Genomic DNA, 20,907 nt, shown 5'->3' with positions numbered 1-20,907 from the left:
AAAGGCATCATATAGAAGGAACCAATCAAGAGAGAGTGGGTAAGAGGGGGATGCAAGTTCTCACTCCTATTGAAGATTCTATCCAGAACTGGCAGTTTGGTTTCCAGGCCTTAGACTGTCCTTGGCTTGAAGGTCAAGCCTCACTGGGGACCCATCCCTGTCTACCTAGGATTTTGTCTGTCTCCTATCACTATCAATAGGAGCAATAGGCTATAGCACATAGCCTAGGTGTGTAGTAGGCTACACTATCTAGGTTTGTATAAGTGCACTCTATGATGTTCACACAACCACAAAATCACCTAATTACACATTTCTCAGAAAGTATCCCAGTTGTTAGGTGACACATGACTATAAGTAACATATAAGTAATACAGAAATGATACCCTTAACTCAATACAAAAAAGAAAAACAAAATAATGAGCAAAAGGCCTAAACGGAAAAGTAAAAATGTAAATTGCTAATAAACACTAGAAAAGTTGCCCTATTATTCATCAAGGAGATTGTAGTCAAAATTGCCATTAGAAACTACTTTCCACCCATTAGAATGGCTAAGATTAAGTTTTGGTAAGGATAGGGAACAATTAGAACTCTCAGAGACTGTTGTCAGGAGTATAAAACAGTGAAACCACATCAGAAAAGAATTATATAGTTTCTTGAAAAGTTAAACAAAAATTTTTTCTAGCAATTCAATTTCTAAGAATTTACCAAGATAAGCACTATATTAATGAAAAGATTTGTACAAGATGCTCATAGCAGCTTTATTCATAAAAAATAAAAAAAATCCATCAACAGAGGAATGGATAAATTTTGATATATTCATGCAATATAACACAACTCAGTAAAAAAGTTGACTGAAATTGGATACATGCAACTGTAGAGGAGAGAAAGTAATATATTTTTTTCTCACCCATTGCAAAGTACATGGCTGATGCTTCTATAACAAAAGACAGATTAACAAAAGAAAAACATTTAAATTTGTGCAATATAAGATTTTGTGACACAGGCACCTTCAGAAATGAAGACCTAAAGAAACAGGAAAAGATACACTTTTATGCTTAGGTTTGATGAAGAATGGACCATTGTGCAGAAGTATGATTGGACAAAGTGGGTATGATCTAGTAGTAGTAAACTGGAGAGGGGCCTTAGCCAGGCCTGTTTGTTCAGATTTTCTTTGTGTCCCTGTGTCTTCAGAAATAATGACATCCTTTTTCTAGGTATAGGGATGGCATCTTTGGAATGAGGTATAATGAATTACTTCAGAGGAAAGTCAATTGGGTTTAATGACTTGTTTCAGAGTACAAAGTGTGAAGGGAAGGTGAGAGAGACCTTCCAATTTTTGCTGTATTCTTAAATATCAAGGTGCCATATTTTGAGGTAGTGTGTCCCAAATTCCATCACAACAGCATGGATAAATCACACAAACATTATTCTGAATGAAATGAGATAGGCATAAGGGAGTACATATTCTAATTGCATGTATGTACTATTCAAGAATAAGCAAAAACCTCCAGTAAAAAAAAATATATGATAGTAGGCTCAGTGGTGGAAAGAGGGAGACCTGACACTAAACTAGCATGAGGGAATCTTTTATATCTTGATTGGGGTGTTGATCTCATGGGTGTATATATTTGTCAAGACTCATTATCCTTAAGATATGTGCTTATTTACTGTTATTTAACTTATACCTCAATGAAAAAAATTAAAATTTGAAGGAAAAGAAATTTCTTGCATAATGATCACTTCTTGAGTCAGGCTATGTTCAATACGTAGCTTTAGATACATAGGTGACTTGAATTGTTGCCTGTCCATTATGAATGCTGTTATTCCCTCCTCAAGACCAAGTATCTCCCAATTCCAAGCTTTTCCCATTTTAACTGAACAGATGTTTAAGTCTAAGCACATCTCAACAACAGTCCTGTCCAAGTAATTGAAACAAGGACTCACCAGCAATAGCTAAAAATATAAAAAACTCTTTTGCATTTTATGATTCTTCATCACACTGGATATTCAAACAAATTGAGGTGGTCATTTTACTCAGTAGATGTTTGGTAATATTTGTTATATACCTATTACTGTCTTAGGCATTTAGCTGTATGATTTTAATGAGTTGGGAATTAATAACTTGCTGCTAATTTTTTTAAAGTAAGTCTTTTTTTTTCTTTTCTGGCATTTCTTAACTGCAACAATGACTGTGCTTATATATAAAATGGGAGTAAATGATAGAACTAGGTTTCTATCATGGTCATTTTTATGATTAGCAATTCCTTCAAATAGCCAATTTATTGGTAATTCACATCACTTTTGAGACAAATTAATCTATCTCGTTTGTATTTTTAGCCACATACTGGCATGATCTTTTTACATATAAAATATAATTTACTGACATAAAGATATATCACCATCTTCAATATAAACTCTTTGTATCAGGTTATGTATTATTAAGATTTTGAGACCTTGAAATGATGAAATAATTTAGAATATTTTCACTTATAAAATAATTTAATTAAACATAAAATTGTCAAAATTTATAATAAATCATGTAGCACCTATCATATAATTTTAAAATATTCAGAACTATTTTATATTTGTTTGGCTAGGTAGGTACTATGTTTAACACATAACTGGTTTGAAAGCAAAGACATCATTAAAATGTAGGCTTTTGCTATTTCTATGTTTATTAGTATATCAAATTATCAATAAGCTCCATTATATAGAAAAACTGCTCAACTTATTCAATAATCAGAGCTGACAAAATCATCAGCTTGGTAAGCATGACCTTTATTTCTATATTTCCAATTTACTACATAAATTGGACAAGATTAATGTGAGACTCTTTAGCTTCTTTTCAGCAGCTCTCTCTATATATACCTTTTTCAACAAATTTTGCTTTTATATTTTAATATGTTGTATGCTATCAAGTGTATTCTCATAAATATCAAAGTAAATACTAGCTAAATAATTGCCAACAATTTTGAATAAAAATAAAACATTTGATTAAAGTTATTTAGAAATATTTAATTTGGTAGATTTTAGAGTAATTTTCAGCTTTATACTCAATGGAAATAATGTCTTTTTATCTACTGTGAAATGATCTAATTGCATATCAGCGTGGGCAGTACACTGTGATTCAGACAGTTTAAGAGAAAATTTGTAGATGTATATTTTGAAGTCCACTGCTACATTATTAAGCATCATTAAAGTTATTTACAAATGTAAATTAGTATTTTATTCTGGTTGCCTAAATTATTCTCATGAAAAATATATATGCTTTACCTTGAAGCAAAATATTTAAGTGTCCATTTTTGGATTTTCTTGGTGGCAAACTTAAGTATGATTTTTCTAATTTCATTAAAATGTGCTTTATTTCCTCTTTATAAAAACTACTCTGCCACTGAAGTCTTGATTCTAAGGACATGAAATTTAGCCAAGTTTTTACCTGTTCAACAAGTTCAAATTTGGCAATCTAAAGTACCTATTCAAGTTTCTATCTAAATGTATTGTGCAAAGTGACAATTATGAAAACTATGTCAAAGAAGTGTACAAAATTACTAGTTAAATATATTTACTATCTGGGTAAAAATTAAACTGGAAATAAAATTTATTGATTGTAATTTTAATAGAAGGCATTTTCTTGACATGCCTAAGGTACTGTACCAAAGTGAATTAAAAAAAACATTCAATACTAAAGCCACACCTGAATAAACTTCAGTTTTCTCATTGAATAAGAGGACTAGCTCAGTGGTTTTTGAATGAATAAGGAAGTAATAAATTAGACGTAAATCATGTTTCTGTTTACTGTAGTTTTAAAAATTTCAACAAATAAATGAGATTGCTAAGTGTCAGAATTTTTTCTTAAGCTGGAAAGCCTGGCATTCAAACTTTCTCTGGAAAACAATTTGAGAAAACACTGAACTTACACATGTAAAGTTTTCTATTTTATTAATTTCCTGATTGTCTGAGCTTTATTGTCATGTTGTGGCGCGACTCTTGCTCTCTGGGCTATACCTTACATTGTCACTTCAAAAGTGCACTTAACAAAACATTTCTATCCAACATAGTACAAGGGAGGCTTTCCAAATATTTAAATCCATTTTAAAGTTGTCTATTAATCAGACTATACAAATATGTAATTTGCAGCATGATTTACTTCTAAAATTACTGATTCATAATTCTATTGCATTATCATTTTTATATAGAAATGTTAAGATTAGCTTGTCATATGACCAACCATGTAGCAAGATACGTAAATGGTTATGAAACAGTGATTGTAGTAAATGGAACAATGAGTTAGTACAAAGTGAATGGAGCATATTTGGAGGTACAGTTCTCTTGCATGATGGCAACATTGAAAATTTTAAATATTAAAAATAAAAATATACAGATATCCCCAAAAGTAAGGTAAAGTATAAGACATGCAGATTTTTGTTTCTATTTGGATAAAAAAACTGTACATTGATTGCCATATAATTTTTGTAATATGACAAGTGTTTATCAGGTGAGTATCACTATTACTAAAGTAATGAGAATAATTGTCAATCAAGTTAACAACAATTTAATTTTGTCTATTCTACATATTCTACTCAAGAAGGATTTTTCCCATCACACATTGGGGCTTCTACTGGCTTCTTTGTTAAAGTATCAGCATACGAAGATATCTTTACAAAACAATAACAGTCACACAATAAGAAGGTGTACTTTGCAAAAGATTTATTCTCTTACTGAGAGTTTTCAGAATAGTAAAGTTTTGGGGGTGTGTGTGTGTGTGTGTGTGTGTGTGTGTGTTTGGTTTTTTCAGTTGCAGCTTCAAGTCCTTGGGTCCGTGGTCTCCTCCCTGATATTCTACTGCCTGATCTGTTCTTTACTGCAGGGGATGTGAAGATACTCTTGCTTCAACTACGTGTCCTATGCTGCTTGACATTGCCTGTATGACTGGCAAGCATATGACCCCGTATTCTCTACAGGTATAATCACTTAGGCAAAGAGGATGAGCTTCCCTTTTCATATAGTGTCTTCTTCACTGAATGTGCTGGTTTCCTTTCTCTCTTTCCTTCTTCCCTATCATTTCCCTTCATTTTCTTATTCTTTCATTCATTGTTTAGTTTCGTATTTACTGAATGCTCATCATGCACTAAGGGAATATAATCATGAAAAAGACGCTGTGGAAAGACTGATGAGTAAATCTCAAATCACTGTATGATGAAAAAAGGTAGAGTGTGCTCTGAGAGCACAAGGGAGTGGTAAATACACAAATCTTGTTAAGCCAGAAAAGACATCATAGAAATTTTTATACAGTGAAACCAGAAGGCTAAATAGGAGTTATTCAATCACCTACTGCAACTTATTTTTGTTCAATGTCTTTCATTCAGCAGCCAGGTCAGGGCTATGTTGCTCCATGCTGTCTTTTATTCTTTTCTTTTTTAACTCTCTTTTTTCTCTATTTTTATTGAGGTATAATTTACAAATAACAATTGTATACCATTTATGGTGTAAAAAGGGATGTTTTCTTTTCTTTTCTTTTTTTTTTTTTTGAGACGGAGTCTTGCTCTGTCTCCCAGACTGGAGTGCAGTGGTGCGATCTCCACTCACTGTAAGCTCCGCCTCCCGGGTTCACGCCATTCTCCTGCCTCAGCCACCCGAATAGCTGTGACTACAGGTGCCTGCTACCATGCCCAGCTAATTTTTTGTATTTTTAATAGAGATGGGGTTTCACCGTGTTAGCCAGGATGGTCTCAATCTCCTGACCTCGTGTTCTGCCTGCCTTGGCCTCCCAAAGTGCTGGGATTACAGGCGTGAGCCACGGCGCCTAGCCCCATGATGTTCTGATATATGTACACATTGTGAAATAGTTACTACAATCAAGCCCATTAACATATTCATCAGTTCACATAATTATTTGTGTATGTGTGTGTGATGAGAACATTAAGATCTACTCTCATGAAATTTCATGAATACAATGTAATATTATTAACTATAGTCACCATGCTATACATTAGATCCCCAGAACTTATTTAACTGGCCTAATACAAAATTTGTACCCGTTTACTGACATTTCCCCATTTTGCCACCTACCCAGTCTCTGGCAACTATCATTCTATTTTCTGTTTCTATGAGCTTGACTTTTAAAATTTTCACAAGTAAGTGAGATTATGCAGTATTTGTCTTTCTATGCCCTGCCCAGCCACTCCAGCTCCAGCTGTGACAAAAAGGGGCCAATGGACAGCTAAGGCTGTTGCTTCAGAAGATGCAGGTCCCAAGCCTTGGCAGCTTCCACATGGTGTTGGGCCTGTGGGTGTGCACAAGACAGGAGTTGAGCTTTGGGAGCCTCCACCTAGATTTCAGAGGATGTATGGAAATATCTGGATGTCCAGGCAGAAGTCTGCTGCAGGGGTAGAGCCCTCATGGAGAACCTCTACTTGAACAATGCAGAGGGGAAATGTGGGGTTGGAGCTCCCACACAGAGCTCTCACTAAGGCACTGCCTAGTGGAGCCGTGAGAAGATGGCCACTGTCCTCCAGAACCCAAAATGGTAGATCCACTGACAGTTTGTACCATGCACCTAGAAAAGCTACAGGTATCCAATGTCAGCACAGGAAAGCAGCCATGGAGGCTATACTCTGCAGAGACACAGGGGTGGAGTTTCCAAAGGACTTGGGGGCCCACCCTTTGCATCAGTGTAACCTGGATGTGAGAGATGGAGTTAAAGGTTAAAGGAGATTATTTTGGAGCTTTAAGATTTAATGAATGCCCTGCCAGGTTTCAAACTTGCATGAGGCCTGTGGCTCCTTTGTTTTGGCCAATTTCTCCCATTTAGAATGGGAACATTTACTCAGTGCCTGCACCCCCATTGTGTCTTGGAAGTAACTAACTTGTTTTCGATTTTACAGGCTCATAGGCAGAAGGGACTTGCCTTATCTCAGATGACATTTTGTACTTGAACCTTAGAGTTAATGCTGGAATGAGTTAAGTTAGGGGACAGTTGGGAAGACATAATTGCATTTTGAAATGTGATAAGGACATGAGATTTGGGAAAGGCCATGGGTGGAATAATATGGTTTGGTTCTGTGTCCCCATCCAAATCTCATCTCAAATTATAATCCCCATGTGCCGAGGGAGGGACTTGGTGGGAGGTAATTGGATCATGGCGGGGGGGTGGTTTTCCCCATGCTGTTCTTATGATAGTGAGTGAGTTTTCATGAGATCTGATGGTTTAATGTTAGGCAGTTCCCCGCTCACTCACTTTCTGTCCTGCTGCCTTATGAAGAAGGTGCTTGCTCCTCCTTCATCTTCAATGATTGTAAGTTTCCGGAGGCTTCCCTGGCCAGGAGGAACGGTGAGTCAATTACACCTTCTTTCTTATAAGCTACCCAGTCTCAGGTAGTTCTTGATAGCAGTGTGAAAATGGACTAATGCACCCCATCTATGTGCAATCACCTTGTCTTAATTTATTCAGTCTCACAAACTGTTCAAATCAGTAAAAACCATTCCATTATTTATTGAAATCAAACATGGTCATTGCAATAAATGGCAAAGTTAAGGTTTAGTTCACTTTTTCATAATATAAATGCATAATTTATCCTAGAAATAACATATCTGATAAAGCACTTATGACTTCAGAAGTAAATATATAATGACCTAGAGCACCTTGATTACCATATCCCATGAGGAATACATAGGAAACCATTTCCCAATGTTTCTGTTGAGAAATGTGTCTAAACATATTTATACACAATTACTAATTATAGTATATACTATATTACATAGTTAATATGCTATATCACAGTATTTACACTTGTGTATAAACAAGAGAAATGAGTTTCTTCAAAATAAAAATGATTAATCCTAATTAAGGACAGTTTGTTCACTGGGAAAGGAAATGAGATAATTAGAGGGATGCTAGAGGCAACTTATGGGAAAGGCAAATAAAAGTTTTATTCATCACTCAGAATAATTCCTTGGTGTGGGAACTCTGCAAGTAGAAAGGATTTTTTGAGACTAGTAAAGTAATGATATAATGACTTTAATTCAGACTGGTTTCTGTCATGAATCCTCCACCTTCAAGGGGAAATGAAATGAAACAACATGGTAAATTTGCCTTTCTGAAATCAGGTCAATAAGCTTCTTCCAAAGTGAATCAAGATGAATGACCTCCCCAGGACACTAGACAACGAAAATAACTTCCATAAGTCCCAGTAGAAAGAACATTGCAGTAGTGGAGAAATACAAGGGAGAGTTAGATTTCTACTGAACTGTCACTAAAATTATATGCCTCAAGAGATAATTTTCTCTGCAAATGAACAGATAGTAGTCTTTAAATATTCTAATTGTGATAATCTTAGTAAATTCATTTCAAAAGCATACATTAACTTTGGATATAAATAACTGTAAGAAGCATTTTAAGCAGTCATAATCTCAACTATAAACATACTAGTTTAAAAAACAGCTGGGTGCAGTGGCTCATGCTTATAATCCCAGCAGTTTGGGAGGCTGAGGCAGGTGGATCACCTGAGGTCAGGAGTTCGAAGCCACCCTGAAACCCCATCTCCACTAAACAAACAAACAAACAAAAAATTAGCCAGGCATGGTGGCGGGTGCCTGTAATCCCAGCTACCTGGGAGGCTGAGGTAGGAGAATCACTTGAACCCTCAAGGCAGAGGTTGCAATTAGCTGAGATCATGCCACTGCACTCCAGCCTTGGCAACAGAGTGAGGCTGTGTCAAAAATAAAAATACAATGAAAATAAAAAGATAAAAAAATTAAAAATTAAAAACAAACACTTGTCCTGATTAAATGTATGAATATGTATTTTCAAAAGGATTGACTCATTGCCAACAGAGTAATAATTTAGGGGGAAAATTTCATACAGCATTAAAACAGGCAGCTTTCTATAAGAAAGTAAACATTACAGTTAATACACTTTAATTAAATCTTCTGATAATGACAAGAAAAATAGAAACATACTATCAGTCTGACTTCCTTATATATCTCCTCTGCATTTCTTGGGAGGATGTTGAAACAAAAAATATTGAAAGGAATTGTGGCAAAACAATTGGGAAAAATATGCTAACTAAAATGTTACTTTAAACTATTAGAAGAGAAGCCCTATTGTCCAAGTAGATATACCAAAGTTTTGTTAGGATTGATACATTTGGTTAATACAGCCAATATCTAGAGAAAGCAATCTCTTCCTCATTGCCTACAAAACATATTAGAACCTGTGCTAAGAAAGACATTCACTTTTTGTATATGCAGCCAAGGATTGAGTTGGGATTATTGGTTTTGTTTGGATGTTTCTTAGACTATGTGCTGTATTAGATTTTATAACTAAATTAAAGACCTGTTTTATTTTGTTTTGCTCTTTTAATTTGGTGTGATTTATGTCCATGGAGTAGTAAGGTGATTACTAATTTTATTGATGATTATATATTTCAAAGAAATTCTTAGTCGAGTTCACTCTCCTATTTCTAATCCCCACTAATTTAAGGATTCTTTTTCCTCCCTCAGTAAATAAGATATAAACATAAATTTGTGAGTCCTAAAATTCATCAACACATTCAAGTAAGATGTGTTTTTGTTTTTTCCTTAGAAATACAGATTTCACATTAGTACAACAAATGGAGTATGTAATTCCATGTGTTCCAAATTCTTGTGACAAAATTTTGTACAAAATTTTGCCAGCTTGCTACTTGAAGTTGCTACTAAAAAACAGAAGGACCTGCTTTTCAAATCCACCCAAAGCAAAGTAATGAATTACATTGTATGTCTCTATACCCAGTCATTTTTTCACAAAGAGAAGCCATAAAAGCAGTAGTCTCTTTGAAATTTTTATTCAATTACAAACAAGACATTCTGTGCTAATCCCACAAAATAATGGGAGTGTGTATATGGAAGGGAATCCAGATGTACTTGGACTTATAAAAATAAAAACTCTCATAATCAATGTACATTTTGATATTATTGCATTGATTCTAGAATATATGTTTTATTAAATGTTGTATGACATCATATCAAATAGAAAATGAATGAACCTTCTTGAATGGTCACTAATCAAAAGAACATTGGGAACCTAAAATTTATTCCTTTTTATTTATCTTACAAGAACCAAATTTATGCCTTTCCTACCAAAAAATATTTTCTTTCCCGATTCTAGCAAATGGCATGTATAATAAAGTAAGAAAATAATTATTAACTATCATTTTTATAGTTATTGAACCCAGAGTAATCATTTGGGTGACTTTCTTATTTATTAAATGTAAAGCGTAAGACTATGAAGATTTTCAGGGCAACAGATACTATTTATGGGTCTTTTGGGTCAGTTTTATGGGTCTTTTTTATGAATTTTAAAATATATCTTCCTCTGAAATAAATAATTAGGAAAAGCCCCCAACCCCACCACTCCCTAACAGACAGCAATTAAGAAAATGTGTCTATTCTGGACAAGAGAAAAAATAAAAGTCTGCTTTTTCCCCCTGGCTGACTAAGCCCTGTGAGAGTAACTGAACCTTTTGTGCATGAGTTCATGATTTGAACTTGGGCTGATTTGGACCCCTGTCCATCCCTCAGCCAGACACTTTTGCCAGAGGCCTAAACTGCACAACCATTCTCAATATCTGACTGGTATCTGTTCCTTGATTCCTGAATTGAATACATAATTCAACTCAGTGGGAAGAAGTACTTAACATTTAATTTTTATTTTGATAACAAATGAAAGTTTTATTTACTTAAATGTAACTCCTGAATAAGTAAAGTCTTGGAATACAAATCTTACCTTCTCAGAGAAGCCTTCCTACACTACCTTTCTCAGTTTCTTTCTATTACTTTACCTTGTTGGATATCACCCCACATGAGGTTGTTTACTTGTTTCTTTACTTCTGATTTCTCTCTCACTTTTCATATAAGCCTTATAAAGTCATAGGCATTCCCTACCCTTTCATCACTTTTCCAGTGCTCACTACAGTGGCCAGAAAAGGGGCCACTAAATAGAAGACTGTGCTTTCCATAAGTGTCCATCAAATATATGGTTCATTATATCCTCATTTTATTCATTTGTGGAAGGATAGGAGGGAAGGAGGGAGGGAGAGAGGAAAGAAGGAAGGAAAGAAGGAAGGAAGGAAGGAAGGAAGGAAGGAAGGAAAGAAAATAATAATAAACAAAGAGGTCATATTCTCTATAGTTGGCAAAATAGTTTACAGTATTGCTGGAAGGACTAAGATAAAAAAAAATAGTGGATGCCTTAGAGAAGTAGGGGTAATACTTAAATCCCTGAGTCTTTCTCTACCTTATTGGGGATGGTCAGTAAAATAAAGATTACCAGTAGTGATTATGCCTGAACTAGGATTCAAAGCACAAGAAGTTAGCTGTGAAAGGAATTTTTTTTTTATTTTATTTTTTGAGACAGAGTCTTGCTCTGTCGCCCAGGCTGGAGTGCAGTAGCGCGATCTCGGCTCACTGCAAGCTCCGCCTCCCCGATTCATGTCATTCTCCTGCCTCAGCCTCCCGAGTAGCTGGGACTACAAGTGCCCGCCACCACGCCCAGCTAATTTTTTGTATTTTTAGTAGAGACGGGGTTTCACCGTGCTAGCCAGGATGGTCTCGATTTGCTAACCTCGTGATCCGCCCGCCCCGGCCTCCCAAAGTGCTGGGATTACAGGAGTGAGCCACCGCGCCCAGCCAGCTGTGAAAGGAATTTAATGCATATGTTGCAAAAGGAGTTCTCTGAAAGTTATTATAATGGATAGTATTATTATTGATATTTTTGCTATTATTATTCAATTCCTTTAAGAAAATCAGGTATAACAATTATAAACAAACAAACAAAAAGCTCTGGCTAAGAATCCTGAAAAACTGGTGGAAGACTGTAAAAACAATGAGTTAGGGCAAAGGTGATGGAAGAAGTTAATTACCGGGTTCCAATTTAACTCACTCTGTTACTACAAATTACTTCATATGATCCCCAGGGTATATATCCCTGCTTTATTGACGTAAGTATGCATGAACATCTTCTTACGAGTCTCTCTTCATCCTCTCAAAAAAGAATGAATTTGTGTATGGTTAATGACAAAGGATAAACATGAAATCCTCTTATTCATGAATATCAAAAAAAGTGCTCTATTCTTCCTCCATCTCATAATCACTCCTCCTGATTACAGGAAAATTTCCTGGATAGAGAAAATGTTTCCACTTAATTTTTATTCCTTTAATCTTTTTCTGACTTAGTACATTCATGGGGCCAAAATGATTCCAAAGAAATCATTGAGGCTCCCCACCATCACTTTCTTTTAGGAAAGTAGAGAGTATCTAAAAAGAAGGGTTAAGACAGTCCTCCAGGCCGCGTGCAGTGGCTCACGCCTGTAATCCCAGCACTTTGGGAGGCCAAGGCAGGCAGATCACGAGGTCAGGAGATCGAGACTATCCTGGCTAACAAGGCGAAACCCCATCTCTACTAAAAATACAAAAATTATCTGGGTGTGGTGGCGGGCGCCTGTAGTCCCAGCTACTCTGGAGGCTGAGAAAGGAGAATGGCGTGAATCCGGGAGGCCGAGCTTGCAGTGAGCCGAGATGGCGCCACTGCACTCCAGCCTGGGCGACAGAGCGAGACTCTGTCTCAAAAAAAAAAAAAAAAAAAAAAAAAAAAAGATAGTCCTCCCTCACTTTCCAATGTGGGCTGCTCAATGAATGATAGCTTCTTTTTTGTTCATTAATCATATAGAAGTAAGGTGAACAAAGGTGTACTTAGAAAACTATAATTTGCTTGGGGAAGCAATCGCCTCTCTCAATCCTTACTTAGCTAATGAAAGCAAAGGGACTATGGGTCATAGGCAGATGAAAGCCCTGCTCATTTGAAGAAAACTAAAATTGCTGGGCAGGATGGTTTAAAATGGCACCTGGGGTAGAAGTATGGAAAATGTTAAAATTTTCCTTCTCATCTGGTAAGAAACAGGAAAATTTGGCTAAATGAGAGCTTCCGTATTTTCTCAAGTACCATCGTATTAGTTTCTAAGACTGCCATAACAAACTATGATAAATTAGATGGCTTAAATCAATAGAAAGTTTTTCTCTCACATCTCTAGCAGCTAGATATCCAAAACTGTCCAGAGGGCCATGCTCTCTCTGAAGACTCTAGTGGAGAATCTTTTCCATGTCTTTCTGTTAGCTCCTTCTGTAGCCAGCAATACTTAGTGTTCCTTCGTCTGTAGAGGTGGACTCCAATCTCTTTCTTCATACTTACATGACATTCTCCCTGTATATCACTGTGTTCATGTCTCTTCTCTTCTTCTTATGAGGACACCAGTCATATTAGCTTAAAGTTCCGTCCCACTCCAGTATGACCTCATCTTAACTTGATTACAACTGTGAAGACCCCATTTCCAAATAAGGTTACATTCACAGATACCAGGGGAAAGGACTTAAAAACATGTTTTTGGAAAGACTCAATCCAACCTACAATACACTACCATTTGAAAAAATACTTATTACATTAATTATATTTTATTTCTTATTAGTTTAACCTTAATATTATTTTCTACTGCTTTTAATAACAATGTTTAGGGTTTCAGTTAATTCAACAGACATTATTTCGCTAGGCTCCTTAACATTTATCTGATATACTCTATAGTGTGTATAGATTAAATGTGAGCTACAGGAGAGGATGGATTTTTATGTTTTGTCCCTAATGATTCCTCAGTGCTTACAATGGTTAACTTACAGTAAGATCTTAGTATATACTCAGGGGATGAATCATTTGTCTGAAAACCTAGCTATCATTTATAACATTGCCTTTTCAGGTGAGATGTATCCTGAATTCCAAAGGGCTAATTAGTGAAGTTTGGGATATCCAGCCTATATATGAACTGGGAACTTTCTGCAGGTTTTCTGAGCGATTAATAGAAATTCTGCAGTGTTGCTCATAAAAGCCCCTTGCAGTTCATAAGTAATTTGATTGCTTTGATTGATTTTAAAATTGTTAGGTAATTGCATGTTAAAAACAGTTACCAAGTTACTTTGTTGTTAATATAATTAATATGTATGTAACATAAGTCCACAATAGGAAAGTTAGTATATATTTTTTTAAAAAAGTAATAGAAGGAAATATAATTAAAATTAACCTTAATTTTCCCCACAAAAAGATAATCACTGTTAACATTTTGGTATGTATCACAAAATAATAAAATGAAGGAAATAAAATTAAAATCAAAATTTATTCACAAAAAGATAGGCACTGTTAACATTTTGGGATGTAAATGTATTTTGATACATTTACTTTTAAAAAATGGGATCTTATGTTGCATGTATTATAAAAATTTACCATTTTTACTTAATACATTTTTGCTCATGTTCTATGTCACAATATGTAATTAATGGCTCCATATTAATCCACCAAAAAGGTATTTCATGTCGTTACTTATTTAAATAATTTTCTATTGTCATTCCATGATTACAAACAATATCTTAATGGAACTCTTGTGGCAAACTATTTGTTAGCATCTTTTATTATGTTCCTACGTTAAACTCCTAGAAGTAGAATTACTAGGTCATAGGATGACTCCAATTTAATATATTTTCTTTATTTGCTTTTTAAAAGATCAAATTGTTGAGAACAAAATAAATTTTTATCTATTTGAAAACACTGATGAGAGCAACACCTGCTCAGCTTCCATCTCATAGATGGGCAGATATGATATAATTATTTCAACTATACTAGGAATGAGTTAAAGTAAGTTTAAGTGAATATATCTGTATATGGTTTAAACTTATGTGTTATCACAGTACCCAGTGGAGCTACACTGAGGATATGCCTCTCCACTATTTATTTATATAGTGAAAGCCTCCTGTAATAACATATTCCAGGAAAAATTTATAACCTGTGTTATCACAGCTAACTATAGGGAGACAAAACTAGAATGTGCTTTTCTTGGCTACTCAGCTAAGGTGTTTAGTGCTACTGAATGCAGTGGAAGAGAAGAATTGGGTCAGATGCTTGTACTCAGTGGTTGTGGTAATCATCCATTTAAAAATTTAGTCATTGCCAATAGCCATGTTTTACCAGGTCCATTTGCAAAATGATACAAAATATGCTCTATCCAAAGCTGTTTTCCCTTCTATACATTTTTGTCATTTTCTCTGTTACTTTACTTTCTACAAATTTCATTAAATCAATTATATTTCTAAAAGAAAATATAATCAGTGGTTTAATAAATTAAAGGAAATATATCCTATATGCTAGCTTTTAATTGTTTTAGGAAATAATTTTTTATTCTATGACCATAATTGATCATTATACCTGATGTGGATTTGAGTGAACAAAGATTCTGTGTGTAATTTTATTTTATTATTTCAATTTGTGGTGTGTTACATCAAAGGTAAAAACCAAGCCAAACATATAAATATGCAGCTTAGAATTCACTTAGAACTCAGAGAAACAGGGGTCAAGAATAGTAGAGTAAGCCTGAATGATTTTTCTCTAACCAATCTGCTCATAACTTATGATTTTGAAATAGTGTATCCTTGGGACTTTGTCATGGGAGGAGGAGGGTTGGGGAAAGCAAGATGTTGATGAAAGGGTGTAAAGTCTTAGACTGGAGAAATAAGTTTTAGTGATCTATTTTAGTGCATGGTGACCACAATTAATAATAATGTACTGTATATTTCAAAGTTGCTGAAATAATAGATTTTTAACATTCTCACCACAAAATAAATGAGTTGGTGAGATAGGAATATTAATTAGCTTTACTGGATATTTCTATAATGTGTGTATAGAACAAAACATCAACTTGTACCTCATAAATATAAACAGTTGTTATTTTTCAATTAAAAATAACATTAAAAAGAAAAACAGTATGGAATATTTTTTAAAATTCTTATTGCTTACTTTTTTTAAAATAAAAAGAAGTTTAGCAAAGCCAATGGAAGCATGATTAATTATAATTTTTAAAGTGTAATTCAAAATTATTGGCTGATATTTATTTTGAAGAGAAATAAAGAAAATGTTGGCTAAGTGCCAGGAAACAGCTATGAAGCCAAATTAGGTGGGGTATAATCAGAATGGCCAAAAACCTTATAGACTTTTTTGGGGAAAAGGCTTTTATAGGGAAGAGACACTTTAAAAAGGAGATGATACAAGTTGGTGACACATTTATAAACATATAAATGAAAAACAAAACATAAACTTCTTGCAATATATTTCATCTTACATTTTCATTTATTACAGTACTGTTAAATACTTTACTTTTGTATCACCTTCTTTAAAACAAGTAGTGCTGTAAAATTTATTTGAGTATATCATAATAGATTCAATTTCAAGAAGGAAAATAACATTTTTATCTTAGGTGGACCAAGAAACACAAGGATGAATTAAAAAAAAAATGTTGCCTTACACACTGCACCTACCTCCAAGTTTTGTTTCATACCTGGGCAGCATTTGCCTATTCCTAGGGGTTGGGAGAAAATGTATAAAATGTACAATCATTTCTGACATGATAGATTGCAGGAAATGGTTGTCTCAGCATCTGCATTTCTTCAGGGAAACAATTTGCCTCTTGTAGCAAGGAGACTTCTTAATTTGTAAGTGTGGATTTTTATCCTTAGTTTGTGATATAGTTTGGATATGTGTCCCCACGCAAATGTCATGCTGAAATATAATCCCCAGTGTTGGAGGTGGGGACTATTGGGAGGTCATTGGATCATGAGAACAGATTTCTCATAAATGGTTTATCATCATCACTCTTGGTACTGTCCTCATGAGTGTGAATGAGTTCTCCTGAGATCTGGTGGGTTGAAAGCATGTAGCACCTGCCCCCTCACTCTCTTGCACCTGCTTTCATTATGTGATGTGTCCGGTCCCCTTTGCCTTTTGCCATGATTGTAAGTTTCCTGAGGTTTCCCCAGAAGTGGAGCAGATGCCAGCATTATGCTTTCTGTATAGCCAGCAGAATCATGAGCCAATTAAACCTCTTTTTAACATGAATTATTCAATCTCAAGTATTTCTTTATTGCAATGCAAGAGTGAACTAATACAGTTTATTAAGATGGATCTATCTGGAGACAAGCAGCCATCAAATCATAAAAGACTATGGTGGTTGGTGACAGAAAGTTGTTGCTGGACAAAAATTTAAATTGGCAGTGGAACCTAGTTAAACTAAAGTGCTTTGGCACAGAAAAAAAAAGAAATACAAATAGAATAAACAGACAACTTACAGAATGGGAGAAAATATTTACAAACTATGCATCCAACTAAGCTCTAATATCTAGAATCTAAAAGGAACCTAAACAAATCAAAAAGCAAAAAACAAATAACCCCATGAAAACATGGGCAAAATACATGATGAGACACTTCTCAAAAGAAGACATACAAGCAGTCAACAAGTATATGAAAAAATGCTTGGTATCACTGATCATCAGAGAAATGCAAATCAAAACCACAATGAGATATCATCTCACACCAGTCAGAATGACTATTATCAGAAGTCAAAAAGACAAAAAACAAAAAACAGATGTTAGTGAGGTTGCAGAGAAAAGGGAACATTTATACACTATTGGTGGGAATGTAAATTAGTTCAGCCACTGTGGAAAGCAGTTTGGAGATTTCTCAAAGAACTTAAAACAGAGCTACCGTTTGACACAGCAATCCCATTAATGGGTATATACTCAAACGACTATAAAATTATTCTTCTAAAAAACACACATGCCACAGTCCCATAGCAATATTCACAATAGCAAAGACATGGATTCAATCCAGGTGCCCATCAATGATGGATTGGGTAAAGAAAATGTGGTACATGTTCATATACCACGGAATACTACACAGCCATAAAGAACAAAATCATGTTCTTTGCAGCAAAATGTGTGTAGCTGAAGGACATGATCATAAGCAAATTAACACAGGAACAGAACACAAAATGCCAAATGTTCTCAATTATAAGTGGAAGCTAAACATTGAGCACACATGGACATAAACATGAGAAAAACAGACACTAGGGACTAATAGAGGAGAGAGAGAGGGAGGGAATTGAGGGTGGAATAACTGCCTATTGGGTACAATGCTCAGTACCTGAGTAATGAGATCCATACCCTAAACCTCAGCATCATGCAATACATGTAACAAACATGCACATGTACCCCATGTATCAAAAGTAAAAGTTAAATTTTTTTTAAGTAGGAAAGTGGTTTGTGGCAACGAGTGGTTAGTAGTGGGAAGCGGTTGGTAGGTGGGAGCTTAGGCATGGGGTGGATAACGAATGGCAAGATGCAGTGGGTAAATTGCAACTGCAGGGCAAAAGTTCAACTGTGACTTCCTTTTATTTACCAGAGTAGAAAAGAGTAGAGAATTAATATGTATGAGTATTGCTACTACTATAAATACTTTATAATCATTGTTACATTTTGATGCTCTTAATTTATGTAATTTATTCAAATTTCTGAAGGTTTTTAGTAGTCTATAAAATAAAAGGGGCCTTTGTCATTTTTTTTTTCTCCTAGGATTTCAAAGAAAAAGATCATGTAGCTGGAAGTCTAAAGACAGCATCTGATTCCAGAACCAGGCCTATGGAGAGATCCAAGGGATCAAGGGAGTACTTAGGAGTCAGAAAGAGAAAAACTTGATGATTCCTTGATGTCAACAACAACTACGAAAGTGGAATATAGGGAACTTGCTGCAGCCTACCAAGAAGTGCTGTGGAAAAAGATTTGAAATCAGTGACCAGATAATGTGAGTTTTCCCTTATGGAACTGTTGAGGTTGACCACATCAGGTCCTGCCACAGACTATATAATTTTTTCCACTTCTACAAATTGTATTGAAAATTTCAATGTGGTAATTATTAATCTAAATAATAGTTCTTATGAAAAGGCTAAAGCAAATTAGAGCATCAGAAATCTGGAAGTTAAATGATACTCTGAAATTTTCATGATGAACTCACTGTTGTGGAAGAATAAGTAATAAAACAGCTCTACTCATGCTGACGAACAAGTGGGCAGGGGGAATGGCGAGGGATGCCATCACTAAGGAAACCGTGATCATAGAGGAATGGTGACAGCAAGAAAGCGAACCCACAAGTTAAACTTTGGTTTAATAAGTAAGTAATCTAATTTCCTACTCTTGGGAGATAGTTGATGATACAGCACTGGCAGAACCTCATTGTTGAAATTAGAAATATAATATTTGTTAAGTATTGATTTAAAAAGTAAATGAAGTGACTTCTATAAAAGTCTGAAAGTTGTTTTGCTTCTTTTCCCTTTCTGTGTGTGAGTTTTGAACTCAGTCATTACAGTTCAGTAGTTTTAGACCTTCCTCTTAAGATCTAGTTATTTGACATTGAATAAAATATTAACTCTGAAGCTATTTATAGAAGGATTAGACTTTTTAAAAAAGTTTTGTGGATCCAGTAGATTCTAAGCTATTGTATACTTTTATTTTTCTCCTCTGAGCTTGTATTAGTCCATTTTCAAGCTTCTGATAAAGATATACCTGAGACTGGGCACTTCACAAAATAAAGAGATTTAATGGAATTACAGTTTCGAGTGGCTGGGAAGGCCTCACGATCATGGCAGAAGGTGAAAGGCAAGTCTCACATGGCAGCAGAGAAGAGAAGAGAGCTTGTGCAGGGAAACTCGCCTTTACAAAACCACTAGATCTTGTGAGATTTTTTCACTATCATAAGAACAGCACAGGAAAGAACTGCCCCTATGATTCAAATACCTCCCACCAGGTCTCTTCCACACCACGTGGGAATTCAAGATGAGATTTGGTTGGGGGCACAGGCAAACCGTATCACTACACCCCTGGCCCCTCCAAAAACTCAGGTCCTCACATTTCAAAACCAATCATGCCTTCCCAACAATCCCCCAAAGCTTTACCTCATTTCAGCATTAACTCAAAAGTCCACAATCCAAAGCCTCATCTGAGACAAGGCAAGTCGCTTCCGTCTATAAGCCTATAAAATCAAAAGCAAGTTAGTTACTTCCTAGATACAATGGGGGTATAGGTATTGGGTAAATGCAGCCATTCCAAATGGGAGAAATTGGCCAAAATAAGGGGGCTACAGGCCCCATGCAAGTCTGAAATCCAGAGGGGCAGTCAAATCTTAAAGCTCCAAAATGATCTCCTTTGACTCCATGTCTCACATCCAGGTTATGCTGGTGCAAGAGATGGATTCCCATCATCTTGGGCTGCTCTGCCCCTGTTGCTTTGCAGGGTACAGCCTCCCCCCGAGCTGGTTTCACAGGCTAGCATTGAGTATCCACATCTTTTCTAGGTGCACTGTGTAAGTTGTCAGTGGATCTACCATTCTGGGGTCTGGAGGATGGTGGCCCTCTTCTCACAGCTCCACCAGGTGGTGCCCCAGAAGGGACTCTGTGTGGAGGCTCTGACCCACGTTTCCCTTCTGCACTGCCTTAGCAGGGGTTCTCTATGAGGGACTTGCCTCTGCAGCAAACTTTTCCTGGACATACAGGTATTTCCATACATCCTCTGAAATCTAGATGGAGGTTCCCAAACTCCAATTCTTGACTTCTGTGCACTTGCAGACTCAACATCATGTGGAAGCTGCCAAGCCTTGGGGCTTGCACCCTCTGAAGCCATGGCCTGAGCTCTACATTGACCCCTTTCAGCCACGGCTGGAGTGGCTGGGACATGGCACCAAGTCCTTAGGCTGTACACAGCATGGGGACCCTGGGCCCAGACCACAGAACCATTTTCTCCTCCTAGGTCTCTGGACCTGAGATGGGAGGGGCTACTGTGAAGACCTCTGACATGCCCTGAAGACGTTGTCCCCATTGTCTTGGGGATGAACATTTATCTCCTCATTATTTATGCAAATTTTTGTAGGCAGCTTGAATTTATTCTCAGAAAATGGGATTTTCTCTGTAATCCCGGCACATTGGGAGGCTGAGGCAGGTGGATCATGAGGTCAGGATA

The 20,907-nt window shown here is 35.8% G+C and overlaps 1 protein-coding gene across 3 annotated transcripts in view; it reads left to right on the top strand.

The window, feature by feature from the left end:
• The window catches only part of RASSF9 (Ras association domain family member 9), a 174,033-nt gene extending 154,827 nt beyond the window's left edge, over positions 1-19,206 (top strand). For all 3 annotated transcript variants that reach the window (XR_010129376.1, XR_010129375.1, XR_010129377.1), the window contains one exon: positions 18,472-19,206. The gene's annotated coding sequence lies outside the window, so the exon portion shown is untranslated. The remainder of the gene's footprint in view (positions 1-18,471) is intronic.
• Positions 19,207-20,907: the final 1,701 nt, after the last annotated feature.

The sequence above is a fragment of the Gorilla gorilla genome, chromosome 10 (assembly GCF_029281585.2).
Source record: "Gorilla gorilla gorilla isolate KB3781 chromosome 10, NHGRI_mGorGor1-v2.1_pri, whole genome shotgun sequence".
NCBI lineage: Eukaryota > Metazoa > Chordata > Mammalia > Primates > Hominidae > Gorilla > Gorilla gorilla.
The sequence above is the reverse complement of the archived record's forward strand: the minus strand, read 5'-3'. Positions and strand labels throughout refer to the sequence as shown.